Source organism: Canis aureus, chromosome 27 (genome assembly GCF_053574225.1).
Source record: "Canis aureus isolate CA01 chromosome 27, VMU_Caureus_v.1.0, whole genome shotgun sequence".
NCBI lineage: Eukaryota > Metazoa > Chordata > Mammalia > Carnivora > Canidae > Canis > Canis aureus.
Window position 1 is genome coordinate 17,872,161 of NC_135637.1, and position 24,139 is coordinate 17,896,299.

The following is a 24,139-nucleotide window of genomic DNA, read 5'->3' on the forward strand; positions in this document are numbered from 1 at the left end:
TTTCAGTCCCCTTCATTTTTCTACAAAATCATTTTATCATATTTTACCAAAGCATTGGCTACAAAGTACTGGGAGAACAGAAAAGCTGATTCTTCACACCCAGGGGGTGTGAGAGTCACTGTCCTCCACACTCAGGGAATTTCGGTGATGAAGCTGAACCCCCTTCATGACTAAATACATTACTCTGCACAAGGGCTTCAGGGATACAGCCTTAGGAGAGCACCATGGCAATGCTGAAGTGGGTGTTCAATTGTTATTGCCATGTTACAGACAGGGGACTAAGACTCTGGCCATTGGAATCCTGCCCGAGCTCATACAACAAAAGCCAACACCCGATCAGGACTCAAACTCAGGCTCTGATTACCAGTCACGGGCCCTCTTCCCAATAGTCCTCTGCTTCTGCAGAGAGGCCTGGAGGTCAAGGTTGAGAAGCACAGTTGCAAATGGGTCTTTGTATGTCCTCACCCTGCCAGGTGTCCTAATTTATTTTTAGGTCACCCTCAATTCAAGTCAATGCAGAGCTGAACGGCCCAAGGTCCAAAGGTACCACCTTCAAGTAAAGATAAACACAGGGCTCCTGGAAAGAGCACATCCATGCTGAGCCCACCACCTGCCCTCGCCCTGCACGGGTGCAAAACAAGGTCTCCGGACCTGGATGAAGTCGGAAGGATCCCCTGGAGTCCTGACAGAGAAAGGCACCCAGAGGTGTAGTTCTCCAACTCCACACCAGGGGGCAGCCTGGCACTTTCCACCGCAGACTGGAAAAAAAAAATTTTTTCAGACCCTCCTGGATCTGAGCATCCTCAGTGCCTTATTACTGTACTTCGTATTAGCATGATGGTAAATTTAGTAGCATAAACAACAAGAAAAAAAAATGTTTAAAGTCAAGACATGTGACAGAACTATAAATAATCCTGTCTGAAATCTTTAATGTGTAATGGGGAACTTTGCACTTAGAATCTACACCAAGGTAAACCCTGGGACTGACCCATGGTTAAGCTCCTGGGGTTCAGTTTGCTGAGCCCCAGACCAGCACTGCTTGGATGCTATCTTGTTTTGTTTAATTTTTTTAAAGTTATCTCTACATCCAGCATGGGGCTCGAACTCACGACCCCAAGATTAAGAGTCACGCGCTCTTCTGACTGAGCGGCCAGGTCCCCCTTAGGTGCTATTCAAAACAAAAACAAAAACAAAACAAAAACCTAAAGCAGAGTGTGTGAAAGCTGGAAGGGAGACTGAGCATCTTCTATGTGATCTTTCACAAATCACCTCTGCTATAAATCCCACGGCAATGCCAAGGGGAGGGTCTCATCTCCCACGGATTTTACACATGGAGGAACTGAGGCTCAGAAATGTGGCGTAACTGGCCTGAAAATCTGACGGATGAAGAGGCGGACTCCACAGCGCTGGCCCTCTCCGGGCTGCCTGTCAGCAAACACCCTACTCTTGCTGCCTCGGGGCTGGCAGGCACCGGCTAGCAGCAGACAGCTGGAAGCCGCCGAGAACCCACGGGGGGGGGGGGGGGGGGGGGGTCGCCCCGCGATTCTCCCCATTGCCCAGAGCTCTCTCCTCCACTACAGGCACAAATGGTACTTTCCTACCCTTCGGGCACCACCCCTTCCCAACCACCCCCCAGTGTCACCATCACACCACCCTGCTTTTTTCCTCACTAGCACTTATCCTTAGCCCACAAATGAGCCTGTTGATTGGTTTCCATGGTTACGCCCCCATCAGCACCATCTCTCTCTCTCACACACACACACACACACACACACACACACACACCCATCAGAATGCCAGCTCAAAAGAGCACCACAGGCTTTGCCCCCAGCTTGCAGAGCCGCGCCTGGCACAGTCAGTACTCAGGACATTTTCTTGGTGGTTCATGGGGGCGTGGGGTGGGGAGGGCCAGGCCTCTCCCAGGAAGTCCCAACCCCTTTTCCAGTGGGAGCGAAGCTCATCCAGCAGCGGGGCCCTGGCTCTGCGGCCAAGGCTCTGCGTTCCCGGCTGCGTGGCGGGGGCCCAGCCAGCCGCCCGACGCCTTCCCGCGGTTGCCAGGGCAACCATTGTCATAACATCCCTGGTGCTCCACGGGGCCAGCTGACGGGGGAGAGAATTATTTGACTCGCTAACGTCTCAAGTAACCAGCTGATTTGCATCCGTAGGCAAATTCCCTGCTGAGGGCTGGAGGCCTGGGAGGTGCACCTTCCACCTCTCTGTCCTCCCTCTCCAGATCCATCTGGGCGGTGTCCCTCTGGTCAAAGCAGGTGGGACCCACCAGTCTGGGCTGTCCTCCACGGATGCCAGAAAATGCCCACTGCACACCACTTGGGAGTAAGGCCCTCGATGTTGCTAGTGGCTTTTCTTTACATCACTATTGCTAATGAATATTACAAACAATGGGGGGGGGTTTCATTGATTTAATGAGCACTTACTAGATGCCAGACCCACTGGTAACTTTCTCACATAGTCATCATTATAATTTTAATATTTATGCTGTAACAAAACATGCTAGAATACAGTAGTATGTCTATATACTGTATAATATATGTTCATATGTAAATCATAGGTAGGAATTTATAGGCATATAATACATAACTAGAAATATAAGATTATTTATATTATATAGCATGTAGTATATATTCCTAATGATAAAACTGACATTTGTTGATACTTCTTATATGCCAGCCTGCGTCTACCATTTTACTACACAATTAGGTTAATAACGATGCTGTCATCAACACACTAATATAGAATATTATAGTCATAAACATTATCAGAGCTAAGTTTTACTAAGCACTTACTACATGCCAGGCATTGTGATAAGTGCTTCATTAATATTTTACTGCATACACACACGGAAGGCTAAGAGTCCAATTACACCCATTATAAAGATGAGAAACTGAAGGCACAGAATAACAACCTGCCTGAAAGTCACATGGAAAGCAAGCAGGGCTCGAAGTCGCCCCCAATTCTTTCCTTCCACACCACACTTTAAAGTGGTCCAACTTAGCCTGCAGCAGAACCCCCTCAGGACAGCGTTAAAAATACACAGGCTGAGCCCCTGCTTCCCCCAACCCACACATGCAGAATCAAATACTCTCGGGGCCAGGGGGCTTCTCGTTTCTTTTAAACAAGGTCCCCAGATAGTTCTGACAAAGGCAAAAAGTCCAGAACCACCGCCTTTCGGTTTTTTTATCACTCATTACCAGTGCAGTGCCAATTAGGTGATCTGATTAAATTAATGAGTCTTGAGGGGCTGAAATTCCAGAGAGGGCAGTTTCAAGCGATGTATGTAGAACCAACAATCCTAAAAAGGAGAAGAAGGAGCAGGAGAAAAATAAGATGCAGGGTTCCCTAAGGCAAACTTCGGTTGGCCACAGGTGTAACCACTCCCAGCCTTTTTGGAACAAGGAGGGCCTGCATGAAGAGTAATGAATAATAACACGTGTTTTGTCCAGGGCTGATTTTAGGGGCACAAGGCCTAAGTCACCTTCTGCCCACCTCCCTGGTCCCCTCCTTAATTATTCACCAGGGACCAAGCTGTGCAGAGAAATATAAGCTCATAGGGTGGGGGTCCATCCTTCGCACCTGCATTTTGAACCATGAGACCTCCTGGCAAGTAACAAAGATAGATGGAAAAGAAAGAAGGAAGGAAGGAGGGAGGGAGGGACAGGTATTCCACTAGAGGAAGCAGAGCTGGGGAGGAATTAGGCAGAAATTCTGGGATGCCATGACTATGGTCCCTGGACAGCTGGGGGGGACAAAGCTAGATGCAATTAGTAGCCAAAAGCATCTGTGGAGGGTCTTCCCTAAGCAATATGTTGCCTTATTATCCACTGCCTCCATTATAGGTAAAGTAGAACTAAGATCCCAGAAATAAAGACTAGATGCATCAGGGGAAAAAACATAAAACACACAGGCACTAAAAGTAAAGTCTCTTTGGGAGGGGGCACTTCTTCACATTGACCCTGGAAGCCTGTTCTGTCCAGAGCCACACTGCTGGACAGACCAATCACTCAGCACATGTGGCTATGTACAGAGAAATTAAAATGGACTAAAATTACATAAATATTTCACAGAGAGAATAAACAAGGATAGGGCATCTTATGGGCACCACTGACCAAAAATCCAGAAAATGAGAAAAAAAATCCAGAAAGCATCCCTAATGATCATCATGGGATGTAGGCAATTAGAGAATTCAACTCCCAAAAAATGTCATGAGAATCTGAGCTGAGAATTATGTGAAACAAGCTAGTGTCCAGAATGGCTTAGCACCTTTAAGTCCTGGGAAAATCTAGGATGAATAATAGACATATTTAAGATAATTAAATCCATAGTATTAATATTTGAATTGAAAAGTCCATGCCGGGGCACCCGAGTGGCTCAGTCGGTTAAGTATCTGCCTTCAGCTCAGATCATGAGCCCGGGGTCCTGGAATCATGCCCCGCATCGGGGAGCCTGCTTCTCCCTCTGCTTCTCCTTCTGTATGTGCGTGCGCGCTCTCTCTCTCTCTCTCTCTCTCTCTTTCTGTCTCAAATAAATAAATCTTTAGAAAATAAAATAAAAAGTAAAGAGTCCATACCTTTGGAGTATTTATTTTCTATTTTCTATTCTCTTAAGATTTTAAATAATTTGGCCATTTAGAGCAAGAATTCACTTTTCTGGTTTGAAACGTGTAACTGAATAATTTAGCCATGAATTTGACATTGAAATTGTATACAATTTCTGTACATTATTAGGAAGGGCTTAAGGCCAGCATATTTGTAAGTCTGATTTTTTTAGATTTCTGTGTGCTGTGTAAACAGGTGGCAAGTCTTGCCTGTCAATAATTAGAGCAGTTTTTTTTTTAATTCCTGTATATCAAATTTATAAATAGTTTAAGTTGTTTGGCGATGTTTAATTCACTACAGTTGTCGGTGGAAGCAAAGATGATGCAAAATCCCCCCTACATGTGATTGCTGGAATTTACTAGACTCACATGAACAGAATAATACTGTATATAAACTGGATTGAAAGTACAAGGAAAAGGGTGCCTGGATTGTTCAGTCGGTTGAGCGAGCAGCTCTTGGTTTAGGCTCAGGTCATGATCTCAGGATCCTGGGGTTCTGTGTTCAGTGCAGAGTCTGCTGGAGATTATCTCCCTCTGCTCCTCCCCTGTTCACACACATTCTCTCTCACACACTCTGTCTCTATAAGAAAAATAAATGGGGATGCCTGGGTGGCTCCGTGGTTGAGCATCTGCCTTTAGCTCAGGGTGTGATCCCAGGGTCCTGGGATTGAGTCCTGCATCGGGCTCCCCACAGGGAGCCTGCTTCTCCCTCTGCCTATGTCTCTGCCTTTGTGTATCTCTCATGAATAAATAAAATATTTTAAAAGACAAAGTAAAAATAAATAAAATCTTTTAAAAATATATTACCTAAAGAGCATAAGGAAAATAAGGGTATGGAACTTTTCCGTAAAGGGTATGGATTTAATAAATTAAATATTAATTTTAAAACCAAAGAAGAGTTACATAAAAGTGAACATTCAGTTCTTCAGTTGCACCAACCACATTTCAAGCACTCAGTAGCCACATTTGACCAGTGGCTGTTGTGTCGACCCCACAGATACAGAATACATCCACCATCTCAAGGGGGGGGGGTCCTCTAAACCACACATGCAATTGTAGCAGATCTCTTAGGAAATGAACACCCCAAAGCCCTTTACCCTAAATGCACAATATTACTCTCTCCAAGATTTGCAGATTGTCTCAATGGAAAACGCAAGCTCCTGAATGACAGGAGGCATGGGTCTACACAGAGCAGATCTGAGTGGGAGAGGTAGAGAACAGAGCAGGGAATCCTGGCCGTGAGATTTACCCCAGAACAAAGAGAATCCATAAAATCCTTTAGGAGGAAGCACAGAGGCTATAAACATATCCACTAACCCCTCTCCATTTTATTTTGTAAGGATTTTTGCCAAATTCTCAGTATTACTGTCATCTTGACCCTTGCCCAATACTGAGCAGCTTGGGATGGAAAATCAGGTAGTGGTTTAAGTGATTTTGATTTTTTTTTTCCCCAGTTGGTGAATTTCACATATACACAGGAAAAAAAATCTGACCCCAAAAACAGCTGGAAATTTTCAAGTTAGCTGGAAAATGGTCCAGCCAAGATGAACCATACAACATCACTATGTCTTTTGAATGCACAGGTGATGAAAGCCTAAAATCACAGGCAGAGAGTATGTTTTCATTCATTTGGGGAATATAAATAACAGTGAAAGGGAATATAAGGGAAAGGAGAAGAAAAAGACTCCTAACTCGGGGAAACGAACTAGGGGTGGTGGAAGGGGAGGAGGGCGGGGGGTGGGGGTGAATGGGTGACGGGCACTGAGGGGGGCACTTGACGGGATGAGCACTGGGTGTTATTCTGTATGTTGGTAAATTGAACACCAATAAAAAGTTAATTTATTAAAAAAAAAAAAAAAAAGGCAGAGAGTCCGGCATTCGACTCCCTGCTGTGCAATTAAGTTGCTGTGGGACCTCTCACAGACTCATTTTTCTCTCCATTAAATGAGAGGTTAAAAAATGGTTGCTCTCCCAGAGTGACTCCAAGTTCAAAAATCCCAGGATTATTCCTATAGGTGACACCAAGGTGGGGGAGGGCAAAAGTATCCTTTGTAGGTTTACACTAGTCTCAGCTTTGCTGGGCAAGGAAAAGCATTTTTGTGTGTCTCTGTGCTGCGCTGGGGACCTTGGCAACAGTGTTCAGAAAAGAACACTTGCCAGGCAGGTGGGGCTCAGGGTTGGGGGTGTGAGCCTTCTGGTTTTGCATTGCAACCAAACAAAGCTCCAGGCAGGGAGACTCTGGCACACATGGCTACCATGGGATTAGCAAAGTGAAATGATGGAGCAAAAAAGAGCTCCAAGCTGGGAGTTGTTCAGATGACCATGTTCCCATCTGGCTCTCTCCTGAACAAGCTGATCAGAACCATGCTCAGCAAATCACTGAAGCCAGGGCTGTCCAGTAGAACTTTCTGTGATAGTGGCGATGTTCTATTTCTATGCTGTCCAAGATGGTAGCCAGGGGTCACATGTGGCTGTTGAGCACTTGAAATGTGGCTATTGCATGTAACTGAGGAGTTGAATTCAAAGTTGTATTTAACATTAATTAATTCAGCTATAAATAGCCACATGCAACTGGCCAGTGGCTACCATCTTGGAAGCAAGATGTAATCTTTTCTCCATAACATCTCTTCTCTCCATTTCCCTCCCCCTCAGCAAAAACCCACACATACTCCTTTCTACTTTCCAGGTATTTTGTAAGGGTTGAATAAAGGGATGACTACTGAGAGCTGAGGATTTGCTAAGAGAAGGTGTGAGATGGCTCTGTCAAGCCAAGCTTGGGACATTCTCCCTCTCAGATCTTGTTGCAGTCATGGACAAAGGCCCACAGTCTTGAGAATGTCACCCAAGACCTTCCTTACCCTGGCCTGCAGGGCCCTGCATACTTCTCCCCCATCTGGAACCCCACAACACCTGACCCAAGTCCATAAGAAGACCCACTGGATGAAACCATAGTAATGACACGGCCACATGTTTTTCACAAGATGATTCCGATGCATGTTCTGGCTTGAGGCTAGATCCTTCTGTGCTTCTGAACTGATCTCCTTGCCTTTTGACCTCCAGTCTAGCCTTCATGTTTGAGCTCAAATGCTCACTCTGCCTGGAAGCTCTATCTCTTTCCCACCCAGAAGTACAATTCACCTCCCTCAACTCTTAAACCACAGCGTTTATGCTTGCCACCTGAAATATATTCCCTTGTATCAGAATTATTTATGTTCGTGTCCTAATTCCCCCACCATATTTTACATATCCAAAGGCAGGGGGCCTTGTCTTTATTATCTCTGCCTTCCTCCAACAATGAATACAGTGGTTTCCCCTGGGAAGCCATTTAATCCATACAATGGATTCATGAATGAATGAAGGATGGGCCCAAATGAACAAATGAAAGGCCTTCACCGTGCACAAACCCCACAGCTGCCCAATCAGTCCTGGGTTTGGATTCCCAGCCTGGACTCCCAATGACTTTTTTTGTTTTGTTTGTTTTGGCTTGTTTTGGGGTACGGAGGGGGTTTGGTGAAAAAGAGATACAAACACAACAGATTGGCAACTCCAGCCATCTGCTACTAACCTAGCAATGAGGTTGTTGACAGCAGGGAGAAGTGAAAAGCTACTTTCCACTGAGAAAGGGAGCGAGATTCATTTCCTCTCATTTGCTGGTGCTACCACCACTGCCTCTTTTATTTGCTGGTGCTACCACCACTGCCCCATAGCCCCTGCTGTACCATCCCTCCCAAGTGTCTCAGCAGCTAAGAAATGGCAACAGCAGAGCTCCATGTTTCAGGCTCTTTACGCATATTCTCTCAAACCTACAAGGTTGGCCTCACTGTCAACATGAGGAAAAGAATAGGTCAATGAACTTGTTGGCACAATCTAGCTGATCCCAGGGCCATCCAACTCTGAAGCTGCAGTCCTTTCACAAGCTATGGCAGCCAGTCAAGCTGGTAAGGGAACCAGAGGCCAAACATTGTGGATTCAAGCCCAGCAGGCTTGGTTAGTGACTATGCATCTTAGAACAATTCATATCACTTAAGGTCATGAGAACAGAGAACAGGAGCCTGTATAGCATAGCTTAGGGGGCCCCACCCTCTGTACCACAATCCTATTCAGGATCCCTGTAAGGGGATGCAGTAGTGTTCTATGCACACTTACTAAGAACACACATTTCCCTGAAATCCAGAAGCAGCTATGGGCCTTAGCAGGAGAACTCCAGGCAGCTCTAACAGGCCAGACCACCAAAAGAGGAAAGCACCTTGCAGCTCCCAACAAGGCCCCCCTCTCAAGGAGCTCAGAATGTAGGGGAGTGAGTAGGTACACACAGAGCTCCTTTACCTGACTGTGACTGCAGGGGGCAGTGGGCACTACAGTAGAGGCAGAAGCAAAGTGTTCCAAAGAAGGAGAGATGATGTCCAGGAAGGACAATCTGAGATAATTCCCTGGAGGAGATGACATCCAGAACAGACCTTGACAGATACTTATCATTTCCTATGTTCCAAATCACCATTCCATTACTCCCTACACACCCACAAACACACCCACACTGGCTTCCACTTGAGCATACAGGAATCACATGTGGATAGGTGAGTCTTAAGATTCCTTTCAATCCTGGAATCCTTAATTTCAGAGATCTGGGGTTTAACTATTCTTCTAACCACTCATCCATCCATGCAACCAATCATCCACCATCTGCTCATCCACCCATCCAACTACCCATTCATCTAGCCATGCAACCATCCAGCTATGCAACCATCCATCCACCATCTGCCCATCCACCCATCCAACTACCCATTCATCTAGCCATGCAACTATCCAACCATGCAACCATTCATCCACCATCTGCCCATCCAACCACCCTTCCATCTATCCATGCAACTATCCATCCACCATCTGCCCATCCACCCATCTATGCATCCATGCAACCATCTATCCATCACATAAGCATTTCATTCATGGTACTTGCTTAGCACCATATAGTGAAAGCACAGGGAAGTCACGATTGACTCCCATTTTGTTTTTGTTTTTTTTAAAGATTTTATTTAATCATGAGAGACACATGGCAGAGGGAGAAGCAGGCTCCATGCAGGGAGCCCGATGCGGGACTTGATCCCAGGACTCCAGGATCATGCCCTGAGCTGAAGGCAAGAACTTAACCACTAAGCCACCCAGGGATCCCTTGACTCCCATTTTGAAAGTGAATGACATCATAGTGGGCACGTCATGCTATGTGTAGCGGTTACATCCAAGTGATATAAATTCCTATTACTATTGTTAATAATAAGGTTAATTTATAACCAAATACACAGAATAAAATAATAAAATAGGATAATGCTTTCAGGTGCTTCTCTTATTACCTGGCACATAGACAACAATGAATGAATAGTTGATTTCCTGTAAGTATCAAGCACTGTGCTAAGGCCCGGGATAAAATGGTCAACAAGGCAGGCGTGATCCCTGCTCTTACAGAACTTCCATTTTTGTGGGAAAAAGAGATGCCAAATAAGCAATAAATAAGGTAACCACAGATTGTTGTGATAAATGCTATGGTTGCAATAAAGAGCTTAGAACCCATAATAAGGAAGGATGGTTTGTTAGCTGGACCAGTCTAAGAAGTCTCCCTACAGAAAGGGCCAGGTGGCCACATGCAGCATGTACAAAGGTCCTGAGGTGGGAAAACACTTGGCATGTTTCAAGAACTGAGAGCTGGCATATTCTGGGTGAAGGGAAGAGGAGATGAGGTCAATGATAAAAGCAGGGGCCAGCTCATGTATGTCCTATTATAGTCATGGCAAGGAGGTGTATTTCACTCCTATAAAGTGGGGAACTGCAGAAACTTTGTAAGGGTGGAATGACATTATTCGATAAAATGGGTAAAAAAAAAAAAAAAATTCTCATTTGTCCCGAAAACAACTTTGTGAGAGATGCTTCCAGCCAACGTCATCATCATGTCCATTTTACAAAGGGAGAAAGAGAGATACCAATTGATCCATCTGTTCAAGCCCTGTAATTTTATAACCCACCCAGCTAGCTATCTGGGCCTCCTCCTGCCTCTAAATGGTGAAACCCCTCTTACAGATGACACCTCTGGACAATCCTCAATCCCACAGCAAAATAACGCAACAAAAGAGAGAAGGAGGCACGAGACCAAGGATGAGGAGAAACCCAGTCTCCAGTGAAACCTCTGCACAATGTTCATTAATGAGCACAGACTTAGGCTGGGATGGACATTTTGAGCTCCATTATCAGATAGGCCACACACCGCCCTCCACCCCTGCATAGCGCCAGGTGCCACTAGAACTAATAATTTCCCTTTGAGAAGGGGAATTTCTGAAATTCTATCACTTGGAGGGGTGGGTGGGGGTGGGGGAAGCCCTCCCAGCATCCTGATTGCCGGCCAGGCCCACATCTTCCATTTCCACCAAAAGGTGATTATCAGAAGAGATGTCATCCAAAATGCCACCTCCAGCTGAGGAAGCACAGTCTTCTATTTCTGATGGATGTGCACTTTGTTGTTTCTTTAGGAAAAATAATCTAGCAAGAATGAATGATTTGAGTTTATTTTTTTTTATTTTTTTTAAACTTTTATTTATTTATGATAGGCACACAGTGAGAGAGAGAGAGAGGCAGAGACACAGGCAGAGGGAGAAGCAGGCTCCATGCACCGGGAGCCCGACGTGGGATTCGATCCCGGGTCTCCAGGACCGCGCCCTGGGCCAAAGGCAGGCACCAAACCACTGCGCCACCCAGGGATCCCCGAATGATTTGAGTTTAAAAACTCAAATCATATGCCTGTGGCCTCTGTAGCTCTTGTAGATTGAGTAGCAAGGAGAAATGTCAAAAGGCTGCATGAAATAGATCTCTAGACAACCCAGCTTAGAAAATGGGCCACGAGAGCTCCCCTCCCTTCTCTGTCACCATCTTCTCTACCACCTGCTCTAGTCCTTCTCTTTACATTAAAGCCTTCTCTTTACATTAAACGAAGGCCGCTGCAGCACCTGCCATGGAGAAAAACTGCACATAACTAATGCCTCTCTGTCTTCCTTTGCGAGGTGCAGTGGGTAATGGCAAAGGATGCTCCTGCCCGGAGGAGGGAGGACAAGTCCCAGCTGGGCATCCTTGGGCACATTACATATGCAGGCTTTGGATTCCACTGAGGTGGGCATGATCACCACAGCCTGTTGGGTACAGACAGGGAAGTGCAGGCTCAGTGAGGCAAAATGACTCCTTTGGGCTGACACACCTAAGAGGTGGCACAGCTGGACTTAGAATCTGGGTCTTTCCAAAGAAGGTTGTAGAAGTCACCATTGCCCCTCTTTCATGAATGTTTACCACATGCTGGGCATCATGCAAAGCACTTTACATGTGTATCTCATACAACATCCACAACAACCTTATGAAGTAGATATTACTATTCATCACAACTGACAGATGAGGAAACTGGCACACAGAGAGGTAAGGCACTTAGCCCAAGATCACACAGCCAGAAAAGGTGGAGCAAGGAAATGAAAATAGAAGGTCTAGCTCAGGGCCCAGGCACCCAACCCACTAGGATACCCTGCCAGGGTTATCTCTGAGAGAAAAAAGCACATGTGTTGCATTACATACGTAATATACCTATAATCACACATGCATGTATACCGGTAATAATAACATGCACATTATACTCAGGGTGCCTGGGTGGCTCAGTTGGTTAAGCATCTGCCTTTGGCTCAATCATGATCCTAGGGTCCTGGGATCGGCCCAAGTCAGGCTCCCTGCTCAACAGGGAGTCTGCTTCTCCCTCTCCTTCTGCCCCTCCCTCCTGCTCATGTGCTATCTCTCTCTCAAATAAGTAAAATTTTTAAAAATATATATACATATTATAGTTACACATATATACATTTATATAATATACATACATTATATATAATTATGCACACACATATAGCTATGTATAAGTAATTATTATATATATCTCTTGTCTTTACTATATATATTTTACATCATAAACATCTACTACCCAGGCTATTAAAAAAATAGGGTCATCCCCTAGAAAAGAGAAAGAATATCTTGTCTTCTAAGAAGAGGCAGGGATTGGGGGCGGGGGAGGGCGGTGCCTATGATGTTTATATGCAGGCCAAAGTCTGCTCAAAATCCAATACACACAGGACACAGAGTACAAGGGTCAGTGTCCAATTCCTAAGAATCCAACCTATCAGTGGGATGCTCTGTTTTAGGGAACTAAAGACCTTATTAAAAGTGGCTTCAACAGATTTATCTTGTAGTTACAAAGCAAGAAATCTAGAAGCACAGCGGCTGCCAGGGTTGGTCCATCCAGTGGCTCATCAATAATATCAATGATTTCTCTCCTTACAGGCACAAAGTAGCTGCAGCAACTCCAAGTCTTGACCAAGACGTGCACAACATTTTCTCCAATATATCTCTGAATGAGACAAGCCTCTGCCAGGGGCCCTCTTCCAGAAGGCTTCTGCTGGATGAGGAGGGTCAGTTGGCTATGGTCAACCAATCACTGCAAGGAGAATGTCATTGGCTGAGACCAGTCCCTCAGTGAGCTGTTTCAGGGCATGCTACTCGATGAGAGAGAATAAAACCCGGATAGGATGCGGGAAGCAAGGAGGAAGGCTCATGGCTTTGGAAAGGCAAATCAGAGGGTCTGCCACACTGGGTGCTTGCCTCAAGAAAGGCTGAATGTTTGAGATAAAATTTCTAAAGATTTGCAGCCTCTTTCCCAGCCCCAAATAACTTCTGGCCTAAATCCCTATTGAGGATAACCATAAAACCACCAGCATTTTATTTTTTTTATTTTTTATTTTTTATTTTTTTTTAGTTTTTATTCAGATATTTGACCTTTGGCTTTTCCCGGGGGCACTTCCAAATTTTCCACCAGAGGTCAGACTCAGCCCAGACGAGGCTTCTGGGAAAACTCAAAAGGGATCGATGCTACAAATAAAAGCTTCCACTATATCAAAAGTATATTCTCCAAAAGGGCAGATATGGTATGATTGCAGTTAATATGAAGTACCTAGACTAGTCAAATTCCCAGAGGCAGAAAGTAATTTAGAGGTTGCCAGGCAAGGAGAGTGGCAGGTGGGAAGTATTAGGGACTGCTTGTGTCTCCCCTAAATTCATATGCTGAAGCCCTGATCCTCAGTGCAATGGTATCTGGAGGGGAACCCTTTGGGAGGTAATTAGATTTCGATGAGGTTATGAGAGTCAGGCCTCCATGATTGGATAAGCATCCTTATAAGAAGAGGAAGAGAGGCACCTGGGTGGCTCAGTCGGTTAAGCATCCAACTCTTGATTTTGGCTCAGGTCATAATCTCAGGGTCGTGAGATCAAGCTTCGTGTCAGGCTCTATGCTCAAAGGGGAGTCTGCTTGGGATTCTCTCTCTCTGTGTTTCTCTAAAATAAATAATAAATCTTTAAAAAATAAAAAATAAATTTTAAAAAAAGAAGGAACAGCTATCCTCAGAAAAACAAGAGACAACAAATACTGGCAAGGATGTGAAGAAATGGGAACCCTTATGTACTGTTGGTGGGAATGAAAATTGGTGCAGTCCCTGTGGAAAACAGTATGGAGTTTCCTGAAAAAATTAAAAACAGAGCTACCATATGAGCCAGCAATCCCACTTTTGGGTATGCACCTGAAGGAAATGCAATCACTATATTGAAGAGTTACCTGTACCCCCATGTTCACTGCAGAATCACTCACAATAGCCAAGATATGGAATCAACCCAAGTGTCCATTGACAGATACTGAATGGATAAAGAAAATATGGCATATACATAATGCAATACTATGCAGCCATAAAAAAGAAGGAAATCCTGCCATTTGCAACAGCATGGATGACTCTCAAGGGTGTTATACTAAGGGAAATGAGTCGAATACTCTATGATTTCACTTATCTGTATTATCTTTTAAAAAAACCCTCATAGATAGGAAAAGATAAAATATGTGGTTACCAGAGGTCGAGGGTGGGGGGAGTTGCCAAGTAAACCCTATGCATTCTTATTACAAAGAAAAAAATTGTTTTCTTTTGTATCTATATGAGATGATGGATGTTAACTTATTGTGTTCAAGTCATTATGCTGTACCCATTAAACTTGGTCTGCATGCTGATTCTATCTCACTGAAACTAAAGAGAGGGAAAAAAAGAGGAAGAAATCTATGCATGTTCTGTTGCCATGTGAGCACACAGGCAGAAGGCAGCCATCTGCAGGCCAGCAAGAGGGCTCTCACCAGAACTCACTCCTGCTGGCTCCCTGATCTCAGACTTCCAGTTTCCAGAACCTTGACAAAATAAATCTCTGTTGTTTGAGCTTCCCAGCCTGTGGTGTTTTGTTAAGGCAGCCTGAGCTGATAGGGAGCTATTGGTGAATGGGTGCAGAGTTTCAGGTTAGGATGTTGTAAAAGTTCTGGAAACAGAGGGTAGTGATGGTTGCACAACAATGTGAATCTACTTACTTCCACAGAACTGCAAATTTATGTTCCACAGAATGTAAAATGGCTAAAATGATAAATTTTATGTTATTATATAAAACATAATATTTTACCATAATAACTTTAAGAAGGATGTATTGTTCTGCCCATTTTACAGATGTAAACACAGAAACACAGTCAGGGCCCTAGATGACTTTCCCAGCATTTTCTGTGCAACTTAGCAGCAGAGGAAGAACTGGAACCCAACTCACCCAACTCCAAGGCACCACATGGGGACAATGCACCCTGTCCCCAGCCTCAGATGCTAGTTCAAACTTGGGTCTCATGTAGAAGGAAAATCCAGGCATGAGAGTTCACCAGCAAAGAAGACCTCTTCTGGTTATTATTAGCAGGGCGAGGCAGCCAGCTGTGGAGGGTACCAGCTGTGTGGCTTTCACAGGAGAGAAACCCAAGATGAAGTGGAGGGACCTCGTGCCCATACATCTGGGCAGCAAGCTCTGCAGCCATGGTGGCCTAAAACTTTCCACCAAAATCCCCATGTGCAGCTACTTAGCTCTTGGGGGAGAATTAACGCAAGTCCCTAGGGCTGAGATTTTCCATGTTTAGCTTCAACCCAGAGGAAAATTTTGTTAGAAAGTTTAAAGGGTGCAACTATTTTTAAATGAGACATCAGGCCACGGTGTCAGCATGCTCGCAAAGGTAAAAAGGCTCACATCTTGCCTCTTCGTTCTCTTTTTTTTTTTTTTCCCTAACACAATTCAAATAGCCAAACAGCAAAAGAAAGTAAAAGATAATTAAGACGTTGAGCCTATCATAGGCCAGGAACTCACTTTACCCTAAGCCACTGGTTCTCAACGAGGGGTGATTTTTGGTCCCCAGGAGACAATAGGCAATGTCTGGAGACAGTTTTGGTTGTCACAACTAGGCAGGGGAGAGGTGGCTACTGGAACCTGGTGAGTGGTGGCCAGGCATGCTGATCAACTCCCTACAGTGCACAGGACAGCACCTCCTCCCCTGCAACCAAGAATGATCCAGCCCCAAATACTGATAGTGATGAGATTGAGAAACCCACTCCTAGGCCAATGGTTCTCCACCTTGCCCGTGTATCAGAATTCCCTGGAGGGCTTGTTAAGACCGATTGCTGAAGTGGGGGGATGGGCAACATGGATGAAGGGGAGTGGAAGGTACAGGCTTCCAGTTCTCTAATGAGTGAGTCATGTGGATGAAAGGTATAGAATAGGAACTATGGTCAATGGTATTGTAATAGTGTTGTATGGTGACAAATGGTAGCGACATTTGTGGTGAGCACAGCATAATGTATAGGCCTGTTGAATCCCTATGTTGTACACCTGAAATTAAGGTAACATTGTGTGTCAATTATACTTAAATTTTAAAAAATATTTTATTTATTTATTCATGAGAGACACAGAGAGAAAGAGACATAGGCAGAGGGAGAAGCAGGCTCCCTGCGGGAAGACTCGATCCTAGGCCCCAGGGATCATAACCTGAGCCAAAGGCAGATGCTCAACCACTGAGCCACCCAGGTGCCCCTATACTTAAATTTAAAAAAAATCTTCTCCCTCAAAAAATAAATGAGATTGTTGGACCAGGCAGATCTGGGGAGATGCCCAACTCTGTATTTCTGACAAGTGCCTAGGTGATGCTGCTGCTGCTGGACCAGGGACTACAGTGTGAGAAGCACTGTCTTGGGTTATCCTCATAACAGTCATTGGCATTGGCACTGTTCTTCCTATTGCAGAGATGCAAGATCTAAGGCTTCAAGGGGGGTCAAGTGTTGTCCAAAGTCACTCCAGCTATTATCAACAGAACCAGTACTCAAACCCAGATCCGTACAGTATCCAGCCACTTTGGGTGCCCATAGGCTACAGTGTTCAGCCAAGTGTCCTAGGAGCCCAGGATGGCACCTTTGCTATGGGTTTTCTCCAATCATGATCATCCTCTGTTAATGAAACTTGCAAGTTTCAGACTAAGGGGCTCAACCTCAGAATTCCACCATCGCGTTCTCCTGGTAGCACAGCTTGTAAATCTAGTCTTTTCAAACCAGATCACCACTTAAAAGATCCTCTCTGTGTTAAAGCCCTTTGCAGGTACTAGAAACTTTTTATAAAAGAACTATTTTATCCATGGTTTCATGCCCAATTAACTTTATGTGGAGACCCCCTCCCTCATGCTTCATTCAGATCCATCTTACTGCATTTAAAGTTGTTTATATATCCATAAACCATAGTGGGGTTTTTTTTCCTCTTCCCACTTGGATCCACCCTGGGACGTTTTTCTGCCAAACCTTGCATCACACTTGAATGGTGTAATGGAAATAATGCTGGACTGGGAGCCAGGAGATTTAAGCTCCAACAGATGGGAAAAGGAGGTCTCAAAGTGGAATATTGCAACATCCCATCTTCTACCTCGAAGGGCTACTGGATTCCCTTGTTGATGAGGAATTACCACTGGGTCACCTTGCTACATGGTAAAGCACTGTCATCTCTCGCTTGAGAAAAGTTAAATCATTCAAAGGTCACACAAGAAGTGTGCAGAGCAGAGGACATGAGATTCCTACATTCTTAGCCATACAGTCTCAATCGCTAGAGCTCACTTTTTAAATTACAAATGCCTTGTTACATCTAAAATGATTTTTAAAACATTGGTTGGGGGGAAGGAAATGAGAAGTTGCTAACCAACAGGTATAAGATCTCAGTTACACAAGATGAATACGTCCTCGAATCTGCCACACACCATTGTACCTACAGATATCTATCTAACGGTACTGTGTTGTACCCTTAAAATCTGTAAAGAGGGTGGATCTCATATCAAATGTCCTTACCATAATGAAATTTAAAAATAATAATTTAAAAAGGAAGACGAGGGGATCCCTGGCTGGCTCAGCAGTTTAGCGCCTGCCTTCAGCCCAGGGCGTGATCCTGGGGTCCCGGGATCGAGTCCCACATCAGGCTCCCTGCTTGCAGCCTGCTTCTCCCTCTGCCTGTGTCTCTGCCTCTTTCTCTCTCTCTGTCTCTCATGAATAAATAAATAAAATCTTTAAAAATAAATAAATAAATAAATAGGAAGATGAAAATCAAAGGGGGAAGAAGGCAGCAGCTTCCATGTCCTTTTAAACATATCTGTTCTAACTTATGTTCTTTTTTCCTATTTAAAATTCAAGGATACATTAAAAGCAACTTCCCACCCCCCCAAAAAAACAAAACTATTGGTGACTGCTGCTGCTGCTGCTTCTTTTTAATTTCCCACTCCTCCTCATGCCTCCCAGTCTGGGGGCTCTCACAACACAATATTTCCACTTCTTCCATTTCTTCCCTTCAGGATTCTTCCTATTTTGTTTACTGTCTGTCAAGATTCAGTCTTCTTCATCAGCCAATTTCAGACTCTTTTGACCATTTTCTTCTATACTGGCTTCTGTTCAAAGATACACCTTTCCCTATACATGGAGTCAGCAAACTACTGCCTGAAGGCCAAATCTGGCCCTCAACTTATTTTTATAAATAAAGTTTTACTGGAACACAGATATATCTATTAGTTCACATACTGTCTGTGGCTGCTTTTGTGCTACAACTGCAGAGTTGAATCACTGCAATAGAGACTACATGACCTGGAAAGCTTAAAATATTTACTATCTCGTTCTTTATAGAAAAGTTTGGGGCCTCCTGCTCTACATACCAAAAAAAAGTCAATTTCATGAGAAGTTGGGTTTTTTTTTGTTTTGTTTTGTTTTTTTGAGAAGTTGCTTCTAAGTGAATTTTATCAAATAGTACTACATCTTTACTCCACGTGTAGGACTGTAGCAGTTTGGTCCCTGCCCCATAATCAACAAAGACAGGACACACAGCCAGGCTCAAGAATTTTTTGCTAGCCAAGTTAATGAAGTGCTAATGAAATTTAAGGAAAAACTGGAATGAGATTCTATGTAAGCTAAAAAAAAGCCTTTCCCAAAAAGAGGTGATTGAAGTGTCCAGTGAATTAGTGACTCGGGTTCAGTGTTCTCATCTGTAGATGGAGACCAACACCTTCCATTCTTTGTACTTTGCAGGGCTGGTTGAGGCTCATAAACTTGAACATGTCACATTCCCTCACAGGCAGCAACACAGCGCTGTAAAATAAGCATTATCTCTGGGCTCAAAAATCTGGGTGCAAATCTAGATTGACCACATACTAGCTGTGTAATTTGGGTTACATCACATTATCTCTCTGAACCTCACATCTTCACCTATCAACTGAGGATTCTATCACCTACTTCTAATGGATTATTGCAAGAATGAGGTGTGATTCAATGAGATCACACTCAGTAACTAAACATGCCCAAAACAGAGTGAGTACTTCATTAAGTATCTGGCGGCAGGCAAAGGCAGGGCTGGGGGAAGGGTAAGAACAGTGAGGCATGAACCCCCAGGTGCAAAATTGAAGGAGGCACCCCCAAAAAAAGAACCAGTCAAGATGAGTTCTATTTTAATGCAATTAGTTTTTTAAATAAAATTAATACTCCGCCCCAAAATCCATGAAGAACAAACTTTCACCATTTTAAATAAAGACAGGATTAAACTGTGCCAGGTCTACGGTGAGCAGAGGGAGGTAAATCATGCAGATACTACATCATAGGCTGTCTTTATAGAAAATGATGATGTTTGCGACTTCCCTGACTTGGGCCACCTCTCCAAGTCATGGAACCTCGCCCAGGAGCGCTCCCAATTAAAGCACTCTCGAACCTAAAAAGAAAGAAAAGAAAAGAAAAGAGAAGAGAAGAGAAGAAAAGAGAAGAAAAGAGAAGAAAAGAGAACAAAAGAGAACAAAAGAGAACAAAAGAGAAGAAAAGAAAGAAAAGAAAATGATGATGTTTCATTTATCATGAATTTTTTATTTTTATTTTTTTGCTCTCTGCCCCTTCAACTTTTCACCCAAGGGGAGTGCCTAGTCCCAGCCCTGGGTGGAGGCCTACTAACTATCTCATTTGCACTACAAAGTTCTCCTGGCCCAGTGGTTCTCAAACCTGGCTGTACATGAGACTCAACCAGGAGAATTCAAAATACAATCATAACAAAAGCAATGCCTAAATCTATGCCCAAACCAATTAATCAGAAGTAGAGAGGCGGTGGTGTGGGCACTTGGTATTTTTAAAAAGTTCTCCAGACTACTTCACACCCACTAAGGTGTCTATAATCAAAAAGAGAGACAGTAACAAGTGCTGGCGAGGATGTGGAGAATTGGAACCCTCATACCCTGCTGGTGGGAATGTAATATGGCGTAGCCACTGTAGAACACAACTTGGCAGTTCCTCCAAAGCTAAACATAGAGTTACCACATGACCCAGCAATTCCACTCGTGGGGATATGCCAAGGAAATTGAAAACATATGTTCATACAAAAACTAGTACACGATTAAACACAGTAGCACTATTCACAATTGCCAAAAAAAAGTAGAAAGAGCCAAAATGTCCACCGACTGAGAAATGTATGAAAATGTGCACATCCATACAATGGAGTATTATTTGGTCATAAAATAGGACTAAAGCACTGACGCCTACTACGCCATGGGTAAAACTTGAAAACGTTATGCTCAGGGAGAGGAGCCAGATGCAAAAAGCCACATACTATATGATTCCATTTAGATGCAACTTCCAGAAAGTAGATTAGTGGCTGCCAGAGGCTGGTGGGAGGGAGAGAGAAGAGCAACTGCCAATGGGCATGGTATTTCTTCTGGGGTGATGATGGAAAGTTTCTGGAATGAAATTGTGGTGATGGTTATAAAACTCTCTGAATATACCAAAAACCACTGAACTGTACACTTTATAGGGAGGGGTATTTTATAGGATGTGAACTGCATCTCAGTTAAAAAGTTCCCCATGTGACTCAAACACGCAGCCAAGGAACTCAGTCTCCACCTTTAAAAAATGGGTACACTGGTAGTTGGCTCCCACTCGGCAAGGTCAAGGCTCCACTAGGGTTCAGATGCAGAGAGCTTGACAGGGCAGGTGCAGTGCCAAGCAGGGCTGAGACACTTCCCCCACCAACCAGTGGGTGATAGAGGGGAGCGGTTTCCTGCCCTTTGCCCTGTTCCTCTTTGCCCAGGTCAACAGAGATTGGTGCTCAGTTGGGGGGGCAGGAAGCACCCACACTTTTGTTATCAGGAATTAATGCTTTCATTAGTATCCATCTCCCAAGCTGTGGCAAATGCCAGTTTCAAGCTACATTATGCACAGCAGGAACGATCTGGAGGGAAAAAAAATACCCAAGGCATGGGTGCCAAGGAAATGCACTTGAACTAAGAATAGCTTTGGCACTCAGCATGCTGTACAGAAGAAAGGTGAGGAGGTTGTTTTCCCTGACCCAGCAAGTCTGAGATCTCGGCTTCTTTTAAGAGAAAAAGAAAGCACTCCAGTCCGCCCAGCAGCTTCCATTATCAGGCAGCATGAAAGGTTGACTAGGAAACCACACCAGCTTTGCAGTGTCCAAAAATACAATCAAAGCCTCACCAGCACCTCCTGTGAGTCCCATGCAAGGGGCCGCGTTCTGGCTTCCTCCTGTCTTCGGGCCGTCCCCATTACCTGGCTGAACAGACATGCCTTTGAGGTAGCAATGGCCTTCAGAGGAAAGGAAAATTCTCCACCTGCCCCCCTACCCCGTGGAAATCCCCTTTGGTACAAAAATAAGCACTGGGTTGATAATTTTCCTATATATATATTTTTTTAACGTGAGCTAGGTGACTTGGGTGCTAGCTTTGTGCAGAGCAAAGACACCCAGTGATGCCAGATCATTAATGCAGCAGAAACCACCGAGCAGATGCCCTACAAATATAATGGGCTCAAGTCCCCAAATTGTTGGGAATACAGTTTTATTTTGCAGTCTCCTATGAAAACACCCCCGCAGAAGTTTCAGTTGGCTTGAGAATATGTCCACCCACACAAAAGGGTTGGCAGTTGTTGTGCACACCGTGTGTGTGTGTGTGTGTGTGTGTGTGTGCGCGCGCTCACGCATGCAAACACTCATATATTACACTCGGCTCAGCAACCTGACACCTCTCCTGGGTCGCTTCCTGCGAACTCCAGCCTTCTGCACATCAGCTGCCTGCAGCCAGTCCCCAAGCTCGAGGGTTAGGAGAGCCAAATGCACTTCAAAAGGGTGATGGTGTTTGAACACAGACACTGATGGCCAAACCCGCACCTCTCCACAACTGTCTTAGCACAGAGCCAAATGCAATCACACTTCAAAAGTCCTCCAGCCTGAGAAGGGGTTAGGGAAGCTTTTCTTTTTCCACTTTCTTGAAGAAGACTGTAGGAGGTTTTTAAGGGGCTGTTTTGTCTCTTGGATTCTTTTTGTTTGGGAAGGCTAAGTTCTATCTAAAGTAAAATCCCTGCTTGGAGGTGGGAAGCAGGATCAGATGACCTCAGGCTCTTCCTTCTATGTCAATTCTTGTTAAAAGTACCTCCATTTCAGGTGCCTCAAAAAGCTAAATGTAGAGCTAACCTATGATCCAGCAGTCACACTTCTGGGTATTTACCCAAAGAATACAACAACACTAATTCAGAGGGACACATGCACCCCAATGTTTAGAGCAGCATCATTTACAATAGCCAAGATTTGGCAGCAGCCCAAGTGTCCATCGACAGATGAATGGATAAAGAAGATGCGGTCTATATATACAATAGAATATTACTCAGCCATAAAAAAAAGAATAAAAGCTTGCCATTTGCAATGACATCAATGGAGCTAGAGAGTATAATGCTAAGTGAAATACATCAGGGAAAGACAGATGCCATACGATTTCACTCACATGTGGAATTGAAGAAACAAAACAAACAAGCAAAGGGAAAAAAGACAGAGGCAAACCAAGGAACAGACTCTGAACTACAGAGAACACCCTGATGGTTACCGGAGGAGAGGTGGGGTGGGGGGGCCAGGTAGGAAGGGGGAAACGTTGGGGATGCAGGAGCGCACTTGTGACAAGCACTGGGGATCATCTGGAAGTGCTGAATCATTATATTGTACACCTGAACCTAATAGTACACTGTATGTTAACTAACTGGAATTTAAATAAAAACTTTTTTAAAAAGTCCCTCCCTTCCACAGGTCCTTGATCCTGTGGATCCCAACATCCTGTAAGCAGATTATCTCAACAGTTTTATAAATATGATCAGTACATAATGGACACTTAGCATGTGATAAAAACATCAAAATCTCTGCTTATCCTTAGGCCTCACGTTCACCAACTCCCCTCCCCTTTGAGACACAATCACAAAATAAATGTAAACGAAGTCCTATGAGAAGTTAAACAAAGCCCATATACTAACACCAAAGTGTTTTCCCCAAAGAGACTGTGGTTGGCAGAATTTTGAGATGGCCTCATGAACTGTTTTGACCTTGTACAAGTCCTCCCCTTTGTGGGTTGACATGTTGGCAGAACATGGGACAGGCTTTCTAACCAAAAGAATATGGCAAAGGTAATGGGATGTCCTTCCCATAATCAGGACTCATTATATAAAACTCCATCTTAGCAGATTGGAGAGAAAGGCTTCCCCGCTGGTCTGGAAAAAGCACACAGCCATGTTGTGAACTGCCTACAGAGATGGCCATATGGTCAAGGAACTATAAGTAACCTCTAGGATGTGAGGGTGGCCCCCGGGTGACAGTCAGCAAGAGGTTGGGGCCCTCCATCACAAACCTGCCAACAATGTGAACAAGCTCAGGAGCAGGTTCTTCTCCAGTCCAACCTTCTGAGGAGGATGCGGCCCAGCTAACACCCTGACTACAACCTTGTAAAGACTCTGAGCACAGGACTCAGCCAAACCATGCCAGGACTGATGGCCCATGGAAACTGTGACATAATAAACATAATAAGCCACTAAGTTTGTAATGATTTGTAGACAGCAATATAAAACTAACACAGAGGCCCTTAACTACTTACTCAGAGATTTCCTGACGCCTGCCTAATATCCAATACACAAGCTTATTGACTCTTATTCAAGACCTAAATTGAGGTGTATATTTTTGTGGAACACAATGAATAAGAAACATAATACTAAAAAGACATACCCATCAGGAACAGACTCTATAAGAAAGAGACTCTTTGAC

The 24,139-nt window shown here is 44.3% G+C and overlaps 1 protein-coding gene across 22 annotated transcripts in view; it reads right to left on the bottom strand.

Moving 5' to 3' along the window:
• KSR2 (kinase suppressor of ras 2) overlaps window positions 1–24,139 on the bottom strand; it is a 446,664-nt gene that overhangs the window by 331,540 nt on the left and 90,985 nt on the right. Inside the window, exon 1 of one of the 22 annotated variants that reach the window (XM_077875829.1) lies at window positions 1,786–2,018. The exons of 20 other annotated variants lie outside the window; for them this stretch is intronic. The gene's annotated coding sequence lies outside the window, so the exon portion shown is untranslated. Of the gene's footprint in view, window positions 1–651; window positions 1,738–1,785; window positions 2,019–24,139 lie in introns of those variants that run through there. One more of the 22 variants, XM_077875828.1, reaches the window with a different exon arrangement.